We start from the raw sequence: 19,681 nt of genomic DNA, 5'->3' as shown, positions 1-19,681 counted from the left end.
GACTTCCCACAGTTCTCCAGATGAAAACAATTTTACGGCCTTAGCAGACCCACCTTTTTTGCCAGAACTCCTGGTCCCTTGGCCACAACATTTTCTCCCCTCCCAAGTCTGAAAATACATTGGAGTCTGGAGCTTCTTACTTCCTGATTTCCACAGCCACTGCCATAATGCAGCCTCTTTATCCTGGGACCTGTCTCCTCACTTCTACATTACTCTTCCTAGGGTCAATGTTGATTTCTTTTTTTAAGGTTAGGGCAGGCCTCAGATTTTCTATGCAGCCCAGCCCAGGCAGGCCTCACACTCATGGTAATACTCCAGCCATTTGCCTCCCAAATTCTAGGATTATAAAAGTGTATGGCATAACATCAAACATCAGACTAATAACTGGCCTAGTTTGTTTTTTTTTTCTAACGTTTTGATATAGGGTCTTATATAGCCCAAGCTATCCTAAAACTCACTGGCTAGACAAAGATAGTCTTGAACTCCTATTCTTCTGTCTACTTCTCCTAAGTGCTGAGATTACAGCTTGAGCTACCACCATCTAGCTCTGACAGTGGCCCTTTCTTAGGGTTGCAAGTGTAGTTTGACCCCACATGCAAATAGCCAGAAACCACCAGTGGTGGCCTCAGACAGCGGACACAGGTCCTAAACACATGTGCAGGGGGGAGTGAGCACACATTCACACACAAACATATATACAAACACATATACACACGCACACTCCCTCCTTTGTGAGCCTCCAGGACTCTCTTCATTTCCTGTGGCTAATCCTGCACACTGTCCTAAGCCCTGCTGCCCCCTCTTAGTGGCCCTTACCTCACTCCCTTGAGCAGAAGGCCCCCATCGCATCTCTAGCCTCCTGGTGCTGGAAGGGGGTTTGTGGGGGGCAGGGAAGCTGCAGGATAATGAGTTGAGAACTTCTAGCCTCCCGTCTCCTCCTGGCTGCTGACTGACACAAATGGAATTCATCTTTAATCATCTGTTAACTCGTTGTCTATTATAGCTCTTTAATAGCACCATAGATATTCTTAATGAAGCATGATTTAAGGTATTTACAGCCCAAGGACCGACAGACATCACTCACAGTGTGCAGGTAATGAGGCAGAAAACGGCTTTTGAATTTCCCCCAAAAGAGAAAGCACAGGGAGACAGAAAGAGCTTTAGCGCAGGGGCAAAAAGAAAAAAAAAAAAAAGAAAAAGAAAAAGAAAGGATTAAAAGCCTCTTGTTGTACGGTTTGTTTTAAAATGTTTAGGCATTTAAAGTCATTTTAGCTCTTTCAAGGTGTTCAGCTCACAGACTTCAGCAATCACAGCTCAAAGGGCGGCAGGCTGCGGTTGTGAGTTCCCCAGGCAGCCACCTCAGGTCCTGCTGCTGTCACCCTACACTGAGCTAGGGACTAGGGAGGGGCTGGTGGGACTGCTGAAGAGGCACGGGGGAACTCAGGCCTTCCCCAGTTGCCTTCATCACTGCCTTCCCTCAGGGAAGGCAGGATGAGCAGCCACGGGAAGGCAGCCAACCCCCAGCAGACAGAGACAGGTTCTCAGCTTCCTACCCAGCTCAGCACATGCTGTCAGGGGCCCAGTCCCTACTCCGACCTCATAAAACCTCCATGTTTTCTGCTTAAAGTGCAGCCTGTAACAGATGTTGGGAACTCAACCTGGCATCCACTGAGGAGACCCAAGGACACCAGCTCATTGGTGACAAAGCCAAGCCTGAGCCAAGGCCTCTTTTCTCGGGAAGTCCTCCTGCCTGCCCAGGTATATAAAATCCCTCAGAACACTGGAAGGGGCACTAAGGAGGCATTCTCCTAAGGTTAGGCTTTAAACAGAGATCTCCAAGGCAAGAGGGATGCCCTAAAGCTGTGGTTCTCAATCTATGGGGCTTGACCTCTTTGTTGGTCAAATGTCCCTTTTACAAGGGTCCCCTAAGACCATCAGAAAACACAGACATTTACATTACAATTCATAACAGTAGCAAAGGTATATTTATAAAACAGTAACAAAAGTAATTTTATGGTTGGGGGTCACTACAACATGAAGAACTGTATCAGGGTCACAGCATCAGGAAGACTGAGACCCACTGATCTAAAGGATTGAGGGCTACCTTGTGACAAGACAGAGACTACAGTTCTAGTTCCAATTCTGACTCTTGGCTATCACGGCCTTTGAACAGATTCCCTGACCTTCCTGCACATCCTCTCTTTACCTCAGAGGGTGCCCTGTCCCTCCATCTTCGTAGTCAAGGAGACATGAAGAGAAATTCCTTGGAAGAAAGAGGCAGAAGTGGCCGTCATTCACACTAGCTGAGCGATGTTACTTTCTCCTGTGGTCCAGCTCACAAACATCTCTCCTCACGCCACTGCCATGGCTGTCCCTGTCTCTCTGTGTCTGCTCAACCTCAATCTGAGGTGAGAACCGATGTCCAACCGATATCCTCTTGCTGCGGCTGTCTGAGAGGGTCTTTCTTAGGCCACCACAAATACAGACAGAAAACAGGAGACCCAGGCCCAGTGGGCCAATTTTCCAAGGGAACCGTAGGCTGGGTTGTTTGAAATTAGTACAATACATTCTTGCCTGGCTCAGAGGACGTAGGGTTGGGCCCTCTGCCACTTGGGCCTTTTCCTTCCTGAGAGGAGAAAAGGCTGTGGGCACTAGAGTGGGCATGCAACATCTGGATGAGAAAATCGATCGTCAGGCCAGCTGGGAGAATCTTCTGGGCAAAGGTTTCTTGGCATGGGGTAATGAGCATACACGTGCTGCCTCAGAGAAGCTTAGTGTTTTTCTCCAAGCCAGAGCTTCCATCGCAAGCATCAACCCTTCACTCTTAAGAACAACGCAGCATTTCCCAGGCTCCTTAGCCTCTAGCTCTGTATCAATCTGCTTCTGCTTGGCATGTGTTGCCTCCTCCCACGCCTGAGGGAGCAGACGTCCCAATCCACACATGGAAGTGCTCAGGCAGGGGGTGACATTCTGAGGACACAGTCAAGAGAATGGGGTCCTCTAGTGCCAAATCAACGTAGGGTTCTGTTTGGAGAAAGATACTAAGCCTTACATGGAAAGACCCCATTCATCATTTTTACCCCATTCACTCCTCTTGTTGTTTGTAAGAGTCTACTGTGCAGTGTTGGTTCACCCAGAACTGGAGATGTGGCTCAGGCTGGCCTCAAACTTATGGCAATCCCCCTGCTTCAGCCTCCCATTTGCTATTATAGGTGTATATAGCCATACCTAGCTAATCTTTCCTTTTTCTTCTCTCCCCTCCCTCCCTCCCCCTCCCTCTCTCCCTCCTTCTTCCCTCCCCCTCCCCCCTCCTTTCCTTCCTTCTTTCTAGCACTAGGGATCAAACCTACAGTTCTGTGTATGCTAAACAAGCACTCTGCCACAGAGCCACATTTCTAGCTTTTCCTCTCCTTCCAGAAGTCCTCAGTCCCATCATAGCTTCTGCCATCCAAGCTATAAACATCTCAGACACATGTCCAATCTTAACCAAAAGGGATATAAAAGCAGAGACTGAGGGGGGTACCTCAGGGCCTGGTGGATTTATTCATTTGTGGGTTTGTACATTCTCTTCTACCTGCTCAAGCCTTGTGTAAACCTAGCCAGAGAGAAGGCATGAATTAGTGCAATGACAGATTCCTTCAAAAAAGAAAGAAGAAAAAAAAAAAGAAAGAAAATGCCTGCCAGTAATTTAAAGAGTTGAGACATGCCTCACAGAGCCAGAGGGCAGGATATATCTGGGTGCATTAAATATGGCACAGGATAAGTTTCTCAGCCTTGCGGGGTAAAGGCTTTTTCCAGAACAATCCATGTAGATGGGTACAGAGCCCACCCATTGGAAGATGCTCCTAGCTTTTATGATTTCCCCATAGCGTGATGGTGCATTGATTTCCCTCCATACTTCAGTTTCCAGCAATCCATTGACTCTCAGGAATGCCTCCCTCAGCTTGGTTGAAATCTCTCTCTCTTTACATTTCATGGGGACGTCTGTGTCTTCCCTTCCCTCCCTATCAGTGAAGACCAGAGAGGAAATGAAAGACTTACAGGGTTCAGAGGGCCCTTGGAAATGAAGCCTATTGTTTTCTGCCATGCTTACCCTGGGATCTTTTAAGTGTTACAACTTCTCTGGAGTCCCACCTGCACCATAGGCCTTTGGCTGGCCTTGACCCTGATTTCTAATGTCCCTTTCTCACCTTGGTTCAAATGCTAAGGGCTGGGATGGGGCTGCTCAACACCAGAGTGGTTACCCCAGGCCAAATGCCAAAATAAAGGACCTCCTGCCCAGAATGAAGCTGCTCTGCCTGCCCCTAGAGACTCAGTAGAAAGCAAGTTCCTCTAAATATCAGGTGTCAATATGTCTCAGCAAAACCAGGCTTCTCAAGAGAGAGAATACAATTAAGTGAAAAGGGAAGAAGTCACATGGGCCCCTTTATTGGAATAGACTTGAAGTTGATTTTGTTTGGTTGACATTGGGGATTGAACCCAGAACCTCACATACTCTGGGTTATTGTCATCATTGTCATCATCATCATCATCATCCTTGTCATCGTCATGATTGTCATCTGTTTTTCATTTCAAGATAGCTCACAAAGTTGCTCAGCCGGGCCTTAAACTCACTCTATAGTCAACTACGTCCTCCTGCCTCAGCTTTCCAAGTAACTAAGACAACAGACCTCTGCCATCAGGCCTGGCTCCTTGCCGTTATCAATGTAGTCAAAGCTTTATGGTCCAGAGTTTCTTCCTGGACCCTCATCACGATTTATAATAACTTCTCTCCATTGACAGATGTCAGTCTGTAGTTGCACGGGTGACTGGAGAAACGCCAAGTGATGCCCCTTGGGTTTTCCTGTGCAGTTTTTTCCTGGGCCATCAGAGCTGCCTGGTTAACTACTCCTATGGTAGCTGCCCCCACCCCCTACTTTCCAATGGCATTTTGAGAACACTAGCTTTGAAGATGGAAAAGTCAGCCCCTCCCCAAAGCAAGTGATTTTTATAAATGTCGCTTCCAAATGGTTCTGGGAGAGATGAGAGGATCTTGTTATGTCCCCTTTCATGGACTCACTGTCACCTCTGTCACACTCTGACTGAATACCTGACCAAAGCAGCCTGGGAGAGGGAGGACTTACTTTAGCTCAGGGGGCTTCAGGGGATATAGTTTCTCAAGGTGGGAAGGGCTTGATGGGTTCCTGGCAATGGAAAGGAACACATGACAAAGACTCCTTACATTTTGTTTGAGATAAGGTTTCACTGTATACACCCTTGGCTGACCTGGAACTCTCTGTGTAGACCAGACTGGCCTTGAAATTACTGAGATCCACCTGCTTCTACCCCCTGGATTCTGGGATTAAAGGTGTGCCATGCGTATCTTAGTATGTGGAAGAACAGAGCACTGGAAGGGAACCAGAGTATAGATCTCAGGGCCCACCCCTTACCACACACTTCCAAGAGGACCAGCCCCTCCACAGACCCCTGAAGACCAAGTATCATACACACAGCTGGTGGAGATGGGTAATGGGAATTTCACATTCAAAGCAACACAGCGTGGTATAGACGCCCTTCAAGCCTCCCAGTGACCCCGGGAGTGGCCCTGGTCATAAGCTCAGGCCACCACATGAGGGTCTTTCTGAGAAGCTGTGATTATCTGCAGAGAGGCCGCCACTCACAAGCCCTAAAACATCGACTTGAGATGGGGCTCAATGAGCCCCCCCTTTTCTGTCTCTCTCTGTCCCTCTCTCTTCTAGGTGATTGCATACACAGGTTGGTCATACGGTCAGTCCTTGAGCACCATCTCCATGTTCCTAGAGCCAGGTCTCTGTTTTAGTCTCAGCTATTAGAAATTGTTTTTAGCAAAGCATGTGTGTGACACTTAGATGGAGCAGCCCGTTACCTAGGAAACTGTCCCTCTTTACATGCTTTGCTGCCTGGTATCGTTCGGATCCAGATGCCTCAATTGGCCTTTTTCCTTAGCCTTTCTGTGACCTCCTTTCTCCCAATTACTGTGCCAGATGCGTAGCTCCCAACCAGGACCAGCTATGTCATTTGTGGGGTTCACTGTAAAACAGTCCCCCATTCCAAACCTATTGAGGTTTTCTGGATAACAGACCATTAAAACAAGCACTGGACTCCGTGCTTGCGTGTGTGTGTGTGTGTGTGTGTGTGTGTGTGTGTGTGTGTGTGTGTGTGTGTGTGTGTGTGTGTGTGTGTGTGTGTGTCTGTGTGTCTGTGTGTCTGTGTGTCTGTGTGTTGTGTGGTTGTACAGGCTGTATCACGAGTAAGGCATGTCCTGCTTCTGAGGTGGTCGGAATGGCCCTGCACAGCCTTCATGTGTCTCTGTAGACGGACTGGGATCCTAGCCTGGTGACAGGCGTATGCCTTCCATTTTATCAGAATTGTGCTTAACTCTTTATTTTAAAGGCTTTCTCTAACAACACCTAAAGGTGGGGTTTCTGAGTTTGTAAGGGCCAGAAACCGCTTCGTATAACCCTTATTTTATCTGCTCGGGATATTTTCTGTCTCTTTCAGTCTGACAAGAGTGTCTGAGTGGAACTCTAGGTCTCTGCCAGGCCTGGGCTGTCAAGTCTGTGAGTGCTGCCTCTGGCTAACATGACCCAGAGACTTTTTGTGAATACCTTCCTTCTCTGTATGCATATTCCTTGTGAAGCTCATAAAAAAAAAAAAGTCACCACCTATCCCCCAAACACGTCCTGACTGAATCACTCACAGGTTCCCCCAAAACCTTTTGGAATGATTTGTGTCTCCAGCCTGTCTGACTTCTGAGGTTCACCAATCAGAGGCACTGGATCCAGTGTAGGTTAGCAGTTCTTTTCATCTGTCATCTAGCTGCTTCTTTTTAAGTCTTTCCAGCCCCACCTCCCATAGTTCTAGGGTCCAAGACCTTATCTCTTGGTAACGTGAGACATAGGCACAGCTCAACTTCTGTTGGCTGGGTCTTTCTTCATCTTTGTATCATTCTGTAAGACCTAGGAGATGCCCTCTCCATGGCCTAGAGCACAGAACCTTCCCATTCTGGGCTGAGACACACTGGTGACTTACCAGTGGATCTCAACCTTCCCATGTCCCCCTGGGATGCAGGAAACCTTCGGCCGCCGTCTCCTGGGAACCGCCTGTAGCCACTCCCACCTGATGTTGGCCTGGCATGAACCCAATCATAAGGTGAGATTTCCACAGGCCAAGGACTCTATGCATCCAATTTCCTGGTTTCCGGATGTGAGGTTCCTTTCCTTACCATACATATAAAGGATTGCTGAATTCAGAACATGCTAGAGATGCAGAGAAGGAAACATGCTTGTTGGTGTCTTTAAATTGCTCTCTGACAGTGACAAAGTACTTAAAAGTTAGCTTGTCAAAAGCCTTCGTAAGGCTGACAACTATGTCTGTTCCCACAGATCACAACAGGTTAAGAAATCATGGATACCTCAGACAGAGACCTTGCATCCCCCCAGCCCCCAACCCCATCTTCTGTCAGCAGAGGGTGGCCCCAGATGTCCAGAGCCATAGGCAGAAGGTGGCTGGCTTTCTGCCTCTGCTTTGTGACCATGTGCTCCCTGTGAGGTAGCACTCTTAGCTTTAAAATGGTCAGGGAAGCACTGTGCATGGTACCTGTTTTTTGTCTAAGAACCCTTTATGACTGATTGTGTCAACTTACAATGCCAGTGTTTGGATGTCTATTTTTCTTTTGGAGACAGGGTCTTGCTATGCAGTCCAGAGGGCTTTCTCCTGGAGATTACAAATCCATGCCACCACACCCTGCCTAGAGTCGACTGTCTATGGGAAAGTTTCTCTTCTGTGGTCAGCTTCTTGGCAGTGTGTACTATTTGGTCTCTAGCTTACGTGTTTGACACCCGCACTCATCCTGAATGTTTCCTATGTACCTTACATGCATCAGGAACCATGTGGAAGTGCCCACATGACACTTAATAATAGGGCTATGCTCTGAGTAACGGTTGTCTTTAGGTAACCCCATCACGGTGTGACCGTCCTAGAGTGTACTCACACAAAACTAGATGAGTGTAAGCAAACACAGCTTGTGACTTTTCTACACCATCAAGAGACAAGAGAAGGGCTGGGTGTGGCAAGCGCTCCTTTAATCCCAGCATTTGGGAGGCAGAGTCTGGTGGATCTCATTAAGTTTAAGGCCAGCCTGATCTACATAGCAAACTCCAGGGCAGCCAGGGCTACACTTGAGACTCCAATTCAAACAAACAAACAATCAAACAAAAGAGAAGGAAAACAGGAAGTAGGAGCTGCCAGGCCACTGATGGCCTTACATTGTGTGCTGTTTACAATTTTTTTTTTCCCCCCGGAGCTGGGGACTGAACCCAGGGCCTTGTGCTTCCTAGGCAAGTGCTCTACCACTGAGCTAAATCCCCAACCCCTGCTGTTTACAATTTTATGTGTGGGGTGCCTATGTATGTGGGTGCACTTGTGAGGATGCGCATGCACATGCACATGCACAAACATATGAACGGAGGTCAGAGGTCAACTTTAGGTGTCACTCCTCAGATGCTGGTCCACCTTATTCTTTGAGAAAGAATGTCCTATTGATCTGGGGTTTGCCCAGGAGACTAACGATTTGCCTGTTGCCCTCTTCTCAGTGCTGAGATACATGGGGTACACATGGGCTTTTATATGTGGGTCCTGGGGATTGAACTCAGGCCCTCATGTCTTTGCAACAAGCACTTCCCTGACTGAGCCACTTCCTTAGCCCCATTGGGTGTTACTGTTGTTATTGTTTGTTTGTTTGTTTGTCTGTCTGTCTGTCTGTCTGTTTTTTGCTTTCTTTTGTTCTTTGGTAAGGACAACTATGCCTGAACATTATGATGAACAGTATAGTGAATATACAAAGAAGAAACTGGATTCTTTAGTATCAGTACGGACAGTAGGCAACTGTTGACACCATGCTTCATAGAAGTGATAACACAGCCGCTTTGCTTACACATGAGTGAGCACACTGGTTATATGATACACTTATTTTTCTTTGAGAGAAGGTCTTATTCGCTAGCCAAGCTGACTTCAAACATGATATCTCCCAACCTCAGCCTCCAAGTGCTGGATTATAGGCATGCACCACAGTGCAATAATGCTGGAGGAGTTTTTCAGCCCTGTTATAACAAGAGATTATATGTCTATGTGCAGCTTGTTGATGGCAGAAATGTCATGCACAGACATCGTCTCGAGGGACCGATTCTCTTTCTCCTCAGTAGATCTGTGAAAAGAGCAGGTGGGCTCTCCTAAGACCCTGCCACTCTTGACAAAGAGTCACTAGGCAGGAGATAGGTCCTCCACTTCCAACTCCTTACTCAGGGAGGTAGGTTGTTCTGGGACCACCACCCAATGGGGCCATGTTTCAACCACACCTCCAATAAAGTCCCTGTGGTCCTCAGAGCCTGTTATAAAGTCTGAAAGCAGTCTGGTCACATTAGCAGGCAAAAAAATAGGCAGAATCTGTCTCGAAGTTTTGTGCAAAGTTTTTGGCAATGTGGAAAACACTGGTAGGCCTGTCCCTTCTCTGAACCTATTCCAGAACAATTATTTAAATCATTTTTTAAAAAGTTTTACTTATTATCATTGTGTGGCAGGGGTGCAGGGGCACATGTGTCACCATGTATGTGGAGGTCTCAGGGTCACTCTGGGGGAGTCAGGTCCTGCTTTCTGTCTTTCCACCACAGATTTGAAGAACCAAAGTCAGGGCCTCAGGCCTGCATAGCACACGTGTTTGTCCACCAAGCCATCTCATAGGCCCTGTTGAATCTTTTGATGGATTTGGAGAGCAGAACAGTATGTCTTATCCCCATTTCCCAACACACACACACGCACACACACACACCACACCACACACACATCACAATTTTCCCCCCTAAACCAGTGTCTTATTTACAATGCTCTCATCACATTCTGTGAGTTTCTTTGAATGGAAACGGTCTCCTGACATTGGAAAAAGACTTAGAAAGCATACAGCTGGCTTCTTCCATATGCTACGTCCTCTATAAGAAGCCAGAGGCACCTCCTCCTCTGCCCTCCCAAGAGGGGCTGGGGCCATGAATTAGCTCAGCCTCAAGAGATGAGAGGCAGCCCTGCGAGCTGGGCCGCTCACATTTAGGAGCTGAGTAGAGAAAGAGAAGGTGTCCTAACTGGGAGTCACAGTTAGACCCAATTTTACATTCCATGGGGAGAAAACCCCATACCAGGTTCACGCTCAAAGCAGGTGGCACCTGCCAAGATTTGCTGTGTGTGTTTAATAAAGTCTGTGTTTCGCACACTAGGTTCTTTGTGTTAGTTCCTCCCGCCCCGGAAAAGTCTGAATATTTTGTAGTAGCCCATCCATTGCCCTAATGTCTCTCTAAGGTTCATCCCTCACTGATTCTGTGTGTGGAGGGACAGATGCCCAGACAGAGCTAGCTCAGAAGCTCGAAACCTCCTCCTGCCCTAGCCTATCCTGATCCTCCGTCATCCCCTCCTGGCAGTGTTACCTTGCAGAGTCCTGAGCGAGGACGTCCAGTGTCCAGTCAATGCCCTGCTGCTTGCTGAGGGTTCTGCCCTCCCTGGCACTTCCCACTGGGCACTCAGACCAAAGCGTCCCCACCTCAGTCTGTCCAACCGTTGGGCAAACAACTGTGTCTCCAAAAGGCTGAGCCACCAAGCCCAACTACTCACTCGCCCGGTGGAGCTGGACTTGGTCACCCCGATGAGTGTGAAAAACGCCGCCTTTGCAGGCTGGAATCCCAAAGAAATCAGAAAGCTGCTGCTCTCCCTATTCCCACTCTCTTCTTGTGTTTGCTGTTATTTTTTAACACTTTTTTTCCCTCCTCAGAGAAGCACTACCCTCTTCCCCAGAGCTTGCCTGTAGCGAAGGCATGGTCTGTACAACTGCAATTATTTCAGGAACAGATGGAGTGAGGAGCAGAAAGTCTGTTAATAGTAATAGAAACGCTACATGTTAACCTGGACAGCACACGATGACAGTCCCATGACTACCGTTCTGTTCCCACCAGCTGGGCACCCAAAGGAGGAATGAGATATTCACAAACAGACAGCAGCCACGTAGCCACCTAAAGTTAGAACTCAAATTCCTTCACACTAGGGGCCCTGGCCGTCGCAGTGGCTTAGGCCTGGCACAGAGGAGGCCATGCCACACAGCTCGGCACAGGCCTCACGGGATAGCCCGGGCCTGGGTTTAGGCAGTCACAGCACCCTGGGCCGACAGAGTCACAGGCCTGGTTTTTAGGCAAATGTTTGGTTTGTTGGTGCTGGTGGGAGCCAAAGAGCCAGTGATTTCAGCGGATACTTGGGGGACGGGGATACCCAAACTGCTCTTGACTTCCTGAGGGCTGGGGGAAAGCATGGGGACAAAGCTCCCCAGTGAATGGACCAGTGCAGGGTGTCAACCAGTTCTGGAACCAGAAACATCTCTTCACCCTTACTAAAATGTGGGAAACAGAGTCTTACCCACAGCAGGGGACATAGGCAAATTTATTTCAGAAATGTTTCTTAAACACCTACTGTGTAGAAGAAAATCATCACGGTAGTAAGAAGGACTCTGACCATGAAACGTCTCCCACAGCCTCTTGTGTATGAACATTTGGTCTCTAGCTGGTCGCACTATTATTTGGCCAGGCCGTGGAGCCTGCAGGAGGTGGAAACTCATTGGAGGAAGTGGGATCTGAAGGTGGGTCTTGAGCCCAGTCCCACTTCCTGTCTGCTCTCTGCTTCCTCTCTCCAAAGGCAATGAGACCAGCAGCCCCGTGTTCGTGCCAGTATCCCGTCCCTGCCAGGATGGACTGTATCCCCTAAAATCAAAATGAAAAAGCTCAACTTCCACGAGTAGCTTCTGGTCAGATATCTCACCAGAATAAGTAATCCTGGGACAACACAGTGCTTACATAGGCACAAGTGTAGCACAAGACACGGACATGCCCAGCAGATTGGCAAGCAGGATGCAATTGGGCTTCATTTCTCTGGGTCAATGGACACAGAAGACTCCACAGGGAGAAAGTGACATGCAGGATGCGGGAGACAGCTGGGCGAGCTGAACAAGGTCTCCTATGCTGGGGTGAGAGCTGTGCACAGTCTGAGGTCTGTGGCCAGTTGCTTTCTAAGGGGATTCCCAGGCAGCGATTGTCATAGCCAGTCCTGGACACACTTTAAACTATAAGTCCAGCGACCTCCGGTTGACACCCGGGTTTGGATATCTATCCATGAAAATGAGCTACAGTGTAAATAAGGGTTGGTTTATTCATTTATTATCAAAAATAACTTTACCAAGATCCCAGTGGACCACTCCCCTGGCCAGCAAGGGCTGCTTGGGTGGGAAAAAGGGAAGATGGCCATCAGGAAGCTGTGGAAGTGGTGGAGACATGAGCTTTCCGAAACCTTACAGATGTGTCAGAAGGAATGAAGAGGGGCCAGGGTGGATCCCAGACCTTGGAAATCCACAGTAGCTGAAGGAAGAATCCAAAGATTAGCACTTGGTGACTAATGGTGACATTGTTGTTCATAAGAAAAGCAGAGGACAGGAGGAACTAGCAAGGGTGGGGAATACACTTGTGGCCATGCAGGTGGACATGGCATGGTTGCTCCTTCAATCTTAGATATGCCCTGCCCATCTTTGTCCTGAAGGACTCTCTCTTTCCTCTGCTTTCCTCTGCTCCTGCCTCCTGGGCAGTGGGGATGCTTTCTCAATTTGTCCGTCAACACGTAGTGATTGTTGTGATCTGCCCAGCTGCTGATGAAACATTGACATTTAAATAGATCACTTGGCTTTATTAACAGAAAAGTTTCAGTGTCCCAGAGGGATCCAAACACTCTGGCTGTAAGGAAAGGACTAGACAGTGAACTGATCAGGATTGGAACTCATCACCAGGCATGCCAGCAGCCTTTTGGCATATGGCCACATGAGCCTAGAGAAAACATCCTTTCCCTTAGACAGCTTCAGTGGACAGATGCGGGGACCAGTGTCTCCAGAGTATGGGCAGCACAGCTGAAAAGTGGGGACTCCAGAACACATCACTAACAAGTATATCTTGGGGGTCCATATCGTGGTGAGTAGAAGTCAACTCTGATTGCTAGGGTGTGGCTGGATGGCAGTGCACATGCTTAACATGGGTAAGGCCTTGGATTACAGCCCTAGTCCAAAATAAATAAATAAATAGATCCCCAAATCTGCCCATCTGTCCCTCTCTCCCTCTGCCCCTCGTTGCCCATGCTGTGTCTATCTGTCCCTCTGTATTAAAGAAAAGGGTGAAATTTAGAAACCAGAAACATAGTTTGGAACTCCAAAGGAGTTCATTTGTTCCTCGTGACTGGAATTTTCTTGGTCATCTGACCTGCACCAGGCTCTATTCAGAGCCATTTGCTAACTCATTTAATATGCATAATGACTTAAGAGAAAGAATTACTATTATTCCCACCTGGTAGGTAATAAACTAGGTGCCCAGAGAGTTCAGGCAACTTGCCTGACTGACCTGGCCTTGTGTCACCTGCCACCACCAACCAACCCTTGATTCTCCCTTGATTTTCTCATGTGACACATCTTTAAGTCTAGCACTCAAGAGGCAGAGGCAGAGGCAGGTGGATCTCTGCAAGTTAGAGGCCAGACAGGATTACTTGAGATCTTGTCTAAAAAAGAAATAAAGGAAGGGAGGGAAGGAGGGGAAGAGGAAGGGAGGGGGAGGAGGAGGAAGAAGAAGAGGAGGAGGAGGAGGAGGAGGAGGAGAGAGAGAGAGAATTTATTTGCACCTTTAAACCGGAATCTGGTGGGGCCCTTCCTACTGTGACTTGCTTCCTCTGTGGCTTGAGAACCACTCAGGGTATGTGTCTTAGTTAGGGTTTCTATTGTTGTGAAGAGACATCATGACCACAGCAACTCTTATAAAGGCAAAAATTTAATTGGGGCTTGCTTACAGTGTCACAAGTTATTATCATCATGGTGGAAGCATGGCAACATACAGGCATGTTACTAGAAACAGGACTGAGAGAGTTCTACATCTTGATCTGCAGGTATCAAGGAGACTGTGTACCCACTGGGCATAGCTTGAACATAGGAGACCTCAAAGCATGGTCTCACAGCAACACACTTCTTCCAACAAGGCCTCCTAATAGTGACACTCCCTATGGGCCAAGCATTCAAACACATGAGTCTATGGGGCCATTCAAAGCCCCACACGTATCAGTACACTACAGGGAGCCATCAAAAATACTAGGAGTTTGTGCTTAAACAGAAGGTAGTTGGAGAGCATGTTGACTGAGAATCTGAGGTCACTGTGTGTGAGAAGGGGGGAGCTTATTCTACAATCACGCTTAAAGAACGTGCATGTTTCCAGAAAGCTTTTATTGGCTCTGTGACATGGGTATTTATAAGGATCTGAGAGGAGCCCAAGCAAGCAGCATTCCTAGACCACTGAGGGTCATCCAAGGCCCAGAGGCTATGGAAGATGCTAGACAGCCCTCGTTAGGTTCCCAATGGAGACATGCAGCCCTGGTCATTCTAGCACTCCAGGATGCTACCATCCCATCCATTCTGAGAGAGCTTGGTCCTTCTGGGGATATGGAGATACAGAGAAAGAGGAAGCTGTATGTGGGATGCCACAACTCTGTGTTCACTAGTGTTTCCCACACTCAGGTTTTGCGAACCAGACATTTCGAGAAAGCTACATCAAGATAAACAAAGTTCTGGGAACCTCTGAGATCAGGCGCCATGACACGTGTTCATGAGAAACTAACCTGACACTGCTAAAAAAAATCTTATGCTTCTAACTAACTCTACATCAAGAGTAATCATGTGGTGGGAAGCAGACACTAGGACCATTTTTCAACGTAGTAGAACATGCCCCAGGGAGGGTTAATGACCTCCATTTTGATGAAGAACTAAGGTTAGAAGCCAGGTCCCCAAGCATTGACTCAGGCAACTTCCTCACATTAGCATGGCTTTCAGACAGACAGCCTCAAGCACCTGTTTGCCTAAACAAGCATGGGAAATTGACATACATGTCACTAGGAATGTGTAAATCCCTGCAACCCAAGCTAAAGGGTTTATTTCATACTAAGTGTCTAGGGCAACATTTCTCAACCTGTGGGTCATGACACCCTTTGGGACACAAATCAGCTATCCTGCATATCAGATATTTACATTACTAGCCTAACAGTAGCAAAATTACAGTTATGAAGCTGATAATATATCAATGAGATAATTTTATGGCTGGGGGTCAGCACAACTGCTATTAAAGGGTCCCAGCATTAGGAAGGCTGAGAACCACACTGCTCTAGGGGCTGGCCACCTTAAACAGATTCAAGCTCTTCATGGCTTTTTGCTTTACATTCTCAGTACAAAGAACTTCATCTTTGTGTTCCCTCTTGGTTGCAAGATGGTTGTCATGCATATATCACATCTACATCTAAAGAGGATGGGTAAAGGAATGAGAGACACCAAGGGTTTTTCTCTTAGTAACTTTGCTTTTTATTTGGGGAAAGACCTCCTCCACAGAGACTTTCTTTGGCATCTTGACCACATGAGGCCTTACTTCATTACAACAGGTCCTAGGAAACCTAATACTTCACCCCCCTGCATCTGCAACAGGGAGGGAGGGGGACAGTTGACCCACAGTGTGATGGTTTCGCTCTGAAATGGTTCCCATAGACTCATGTTTCTGCATTTGTTCCTAGCTGTTGCACTGGTACCCCTGAGCTGGAGGCTGAGGATCTCTAGTGGGTGGGGCCTGGTTGGCAGCCCATAAGAGCCTTGCCTTTGAAAGTTAGGGCCTGGCCATCGGTTCCAGCCCCTTTTATCTGTCTCCCATAAGAAAGCTCTACCACAGGCTCCTACTGCTGTGAATTTCACCTGTCTTCATGGTGAATGTCACCTTGCCTCAGAAGCCATGAGCCAACATGAATCTTTCCTCACACCAGTTGTTTCTATCAAGGATTTGCCTGGTCCTGATGACATGGAAACTCACCTCTTCCCAGCGTGTCAAATGTGACAGTTACGATTCCTCACCAACCTTATAAGATTCAGAATCACTGTTGCGAACCCACTTCAGGGCATATATGGAAGGGTGTTCCCAGAAAGGTTTAACTGTGAAGGAGACCCACCTCGGACATGTGCAGTCCCATCCCATGGGCTGAGATCCTGAACAAAACCAAAAGGAGAAAATGAACGGAGCAGTGGAATTCATAGCTCTCTGCTTCTGCCTCACTCTCCTCCACAATGTCTTCCCCACCATGATAGACTCCATCCTCTTCAGACTATGAGCTATGATAGACCTATTAACTTGTTTCTATTTGGTCACTGCCACAAGAAAAACAATTAATCTGCAAAGCATGATGGGAGTCCCAGATCCTGGGTGGATTCTCCCCTGTTCAGCCATCATGGATACTCCTTCCTCAGCACTGTTCAAAGAAAGGGTCCAGTGGACTAGGAGCCAGTCCTGGTATGAAAGGCTTTGGGCTTCGGGGCAGTAGCCAGCTGGTATCCTGTTAGGCTTACCCTCCCAGTGAGGATCAGCTGCTCACTGCAGCCTCCCAGGAAGGAGGTTCTTAACTAGATTTCTCATGCAGAACTTTGTGGGGGTGGCTCAAGCCTCTACCCACTGCAGGCTAAATTTGTGTTCCACCCATCATCATCATGAGCCGTGGGAGCCCAGGGCGACTGTGTTTGTACTTCAGCTGTTCCATAGGTGCTCAAGTCCTTCCACAAGGACCAAAGCTGAGTCCATGGGAGGTGCTCTTCCTCATGAAGAAGACACAAGCCCCTTCCACCCTGAACCCACCGTGCCCCAGGCCAAGTGCCCTGAATGGGAGGAAAGGAATATGTGTGCTTATGATGGGAAGCTTGGTGAGGACTTTGAGGGGAGCAGACATTAGGGCTGTGGGTCTTGTCCCTGTTTCTGCATGAGAACCCCCTTGGGAGGATGCCAACTCAATGCACGGGTGTTTGTAAATCCAAACCTCTGCCAGGGAAATGGAGCCTAGCTGTGGCGCTCTGAAAATCACCATGGGTGATACTCAGACACGGCAGGATTAAGCACCATCTTGGAGAACAGGGTTCTTTAGGGGCTGGGGACATGGCTCAGTGGGTAAAGCATCTGCCTAGCAAGCACAAGGACCTGAATTTGCATCCCCAGCACCCACTTAAATAGCTGGGTGTGGCAGCTATAATCCTGGTGCATCGAGATGGAAACAGGATTCTTAGGGCTTCCTAAAGAGACAGTCTAGCCCACTGGTGGGCCCCAGGATCAATGTGAGACCTTAGGGATTCCATACCTGTGTACATAAACACAGACAGACAGACAGACAGACAGACACACACACACACACACACACACGCACACACACACTAAACTTGACCGGGCCCTGTCGGCCCAGATTCCACTGAAGGAATGTTAATAGGCAACAAGTCACATCAATGGTCTTTGGAAAATGGGAGCACACACCTCATGTCCCTGTAAGTCTCCAGTGGACTTCATGGACAACTGGCACGAGACAAAAGTCAAGAGCCCTGCTCAAGAATGGACCCGAGGTTTGTTTCACTTGAGGGTGGCAAGACAGGCAGACAGAAAAGAGTGTGATCAAGGAACAAACAAGCTTTTTTTTTTTTTTTTTTTCGGAGCTGGGGACCGAACCCAGGGCCTTGCGCTTGCTAGGCAAGCGCTCTACCACTGAGCTAAATCCCCAACCCCAACAAATAAGCTTTTATCTCAAACACAAAGCACTGCATACCAGGAAGGGTCACAGAAAGACACGGTGGCAGATCATGAGGCAGAGGGAAGGAGGCAGAAGAAGCATTGAGTCTTGATGTACTTGTTGTTACTAAAACTAAATACCACAGTCCCAGTAATTGTGATGGGTAAAGATCTCTTTGGCTCATGGTTCTGGAGGCAGAGAACACGGCAAAAGCATGTCACACCATGACACTATTTTTATAAATCCATTAATGTCATCACAAAGGCCCTGCCCTCACAATCTCATCTAACCCCCATTATCTCCACAGGCCCCACCTCCAAACTCCATTAAGTTTCGACCACAGATTTTGAGAAAGCCCTCTCCATCATGGTTTTCCCATATAGGGGATGGCAAGGCAAGCATGCAGACAGGGTTAAGATCGACTGGCTTACATAGTTCTTATGGATGCTGGCAAACCCACCCCTCTGCCATGCTTGTCATAGTTCGTCTTTGTAAACTGGAAAAAACATAGACAACCGGGAAAGAGGGCATCTCAGTGGAGGAACTGCCTTCATCAGATTGGCATCTGAGCAGCCGTGCACAGGTATTTTCTTACTTGCTAACTGATAAAGGAGAGCCCAGCCCACTGTAGGCAGTGTCCTTCCTAGGCAGGAGGCACTGAGCTCCATAAGAAAGGCGGCTGAGCAAGCCAATAAGCAGTTTTCCTCCGTGCTTTTCAGCTTCAAGCAACTGCCTTGAATCTTTGACTTGGCTCTCTTCAGTGACAGACAGTAACCTTTAAACCACATAAATCCTTTCCTCCCCAGGCTGATTTTTACCACAGGAGCCAAATACGAACCAGAACAATGATTCCATCAGGGAGAGTGGCTCAGTCTTCTAAGAGAGGTGTTTGAGGTTGTGAGCCTCAGCAAGGTCAATCTGCCTTTGAAGAACACGTTTTCTTTGAGAAATGGCCCGCTGTAGCAGAAGTTGTCTCTCCAGGTCATCAAAAGCACCAGAAAATAAAAGACAGATTAATATGGGCTTCATCTTTTCAGTATTTCTATGACTCATGACTGTCCCAAGGGCTACTAAAACATGGTCATAATCTATCCTAGGGTTATTTTTTCATCCCTTCTTCTCTCTGGGGAAGAGGACTGTATAAATGGCCAGGTAAAAGGAAGGGGTATTGGAGACTGTCACATTCATAGCCATATTGGTACAGCATTGACAGATGCCAGCCTTGGCATCTGTCTTAGTCAGCTTGGGCTATGTACTATTATTTTGTGCCACTGTGACCAAAAGGCCTAGTAGAAGTGACCCAGGGGAGGAAAGGATTGTTTTGACTTACAGTTCCAGCCCACTGTGCTGGGAAAGGCAGGACAGAAAGGCTCCATTTGTGGTGGTGGCAGTGTGTGACAGAAGCTCTTTGCATTGGTAGATCAATAAACAGAGACATTACGTCAGAGCCAGGGTGGCATGTAACCTTCAAAGACCCACCCTTCTGCTAGCCTAGCCCCACTTCTCATATGCTCAACAGCTTCCCAAAACATTGCCACAAACTAGGGTCTAATTGTTCTATACATGAGTCTGACTAGGCCTCTGGAGCAATAATCCCATCACCTGGGTGGCTGACACAAACATTTATTCTCATAGATATGTAAGCTAGACTTCTAAATTCAACTCACATGCAGATTTGGTGTCTGGAGAAAACCCACTTCCTGATTTATAAGGAGCTCTCTCTTGATAAAAAGGGAAGGTTGAAGAGTAAGTTTTTATGTGTCTCTTACAAGGATAATAATCTCCCCCACCAGGACTCTACCTTGCCCTTTTACCGCCTCCTAAAAAGTGATTACATCCAAATACCAATCCATTGTGGATTAGGGCTTCAGGTATGAAGTCATCTTGATTCATCCATACCACACCCCAGGCAAGGACTATATTTCAGCTTATAATTCCAGATTATAGTCCATCACTGTATAGAAGTCAAGGAAGGAACTTCAAACAGCTA

General features: G+C 47.7%; 1 protein-coding gene across 1 annotated transcript in view; it reads left to right on the top strand.

Annotated features, from left to right (window-relative positions):
* Pebp4 (phosphatidylethanolamine binding protein 4) overlaps positions 1-19,681 on the top strand; it is a 204,662-nt gene that overhangs the window by 77,089 nt on the left and 107,892 nt on the right. The window lies entirely within an intron of this gene.

This window comes from Rattus rattus, chromosome 12 (assembly GCF_011064425.1).
Source record: "Rattus rattus isolate New Zealand chromosome 12, Rrattus_CSIRO_v1, whole genome shotgun sequence".
Lineage (NCBI taxonomy): Eukaryota > Metazoa > Chordata > Mammalia > Rodentia > Muridae > Rattus > Rattus rattus.
The sequence above is the reverse complement of the archived record's forward strand: the minus strand, read 5'-3'. Positions and strand labels throughout refer to the sequence as shown.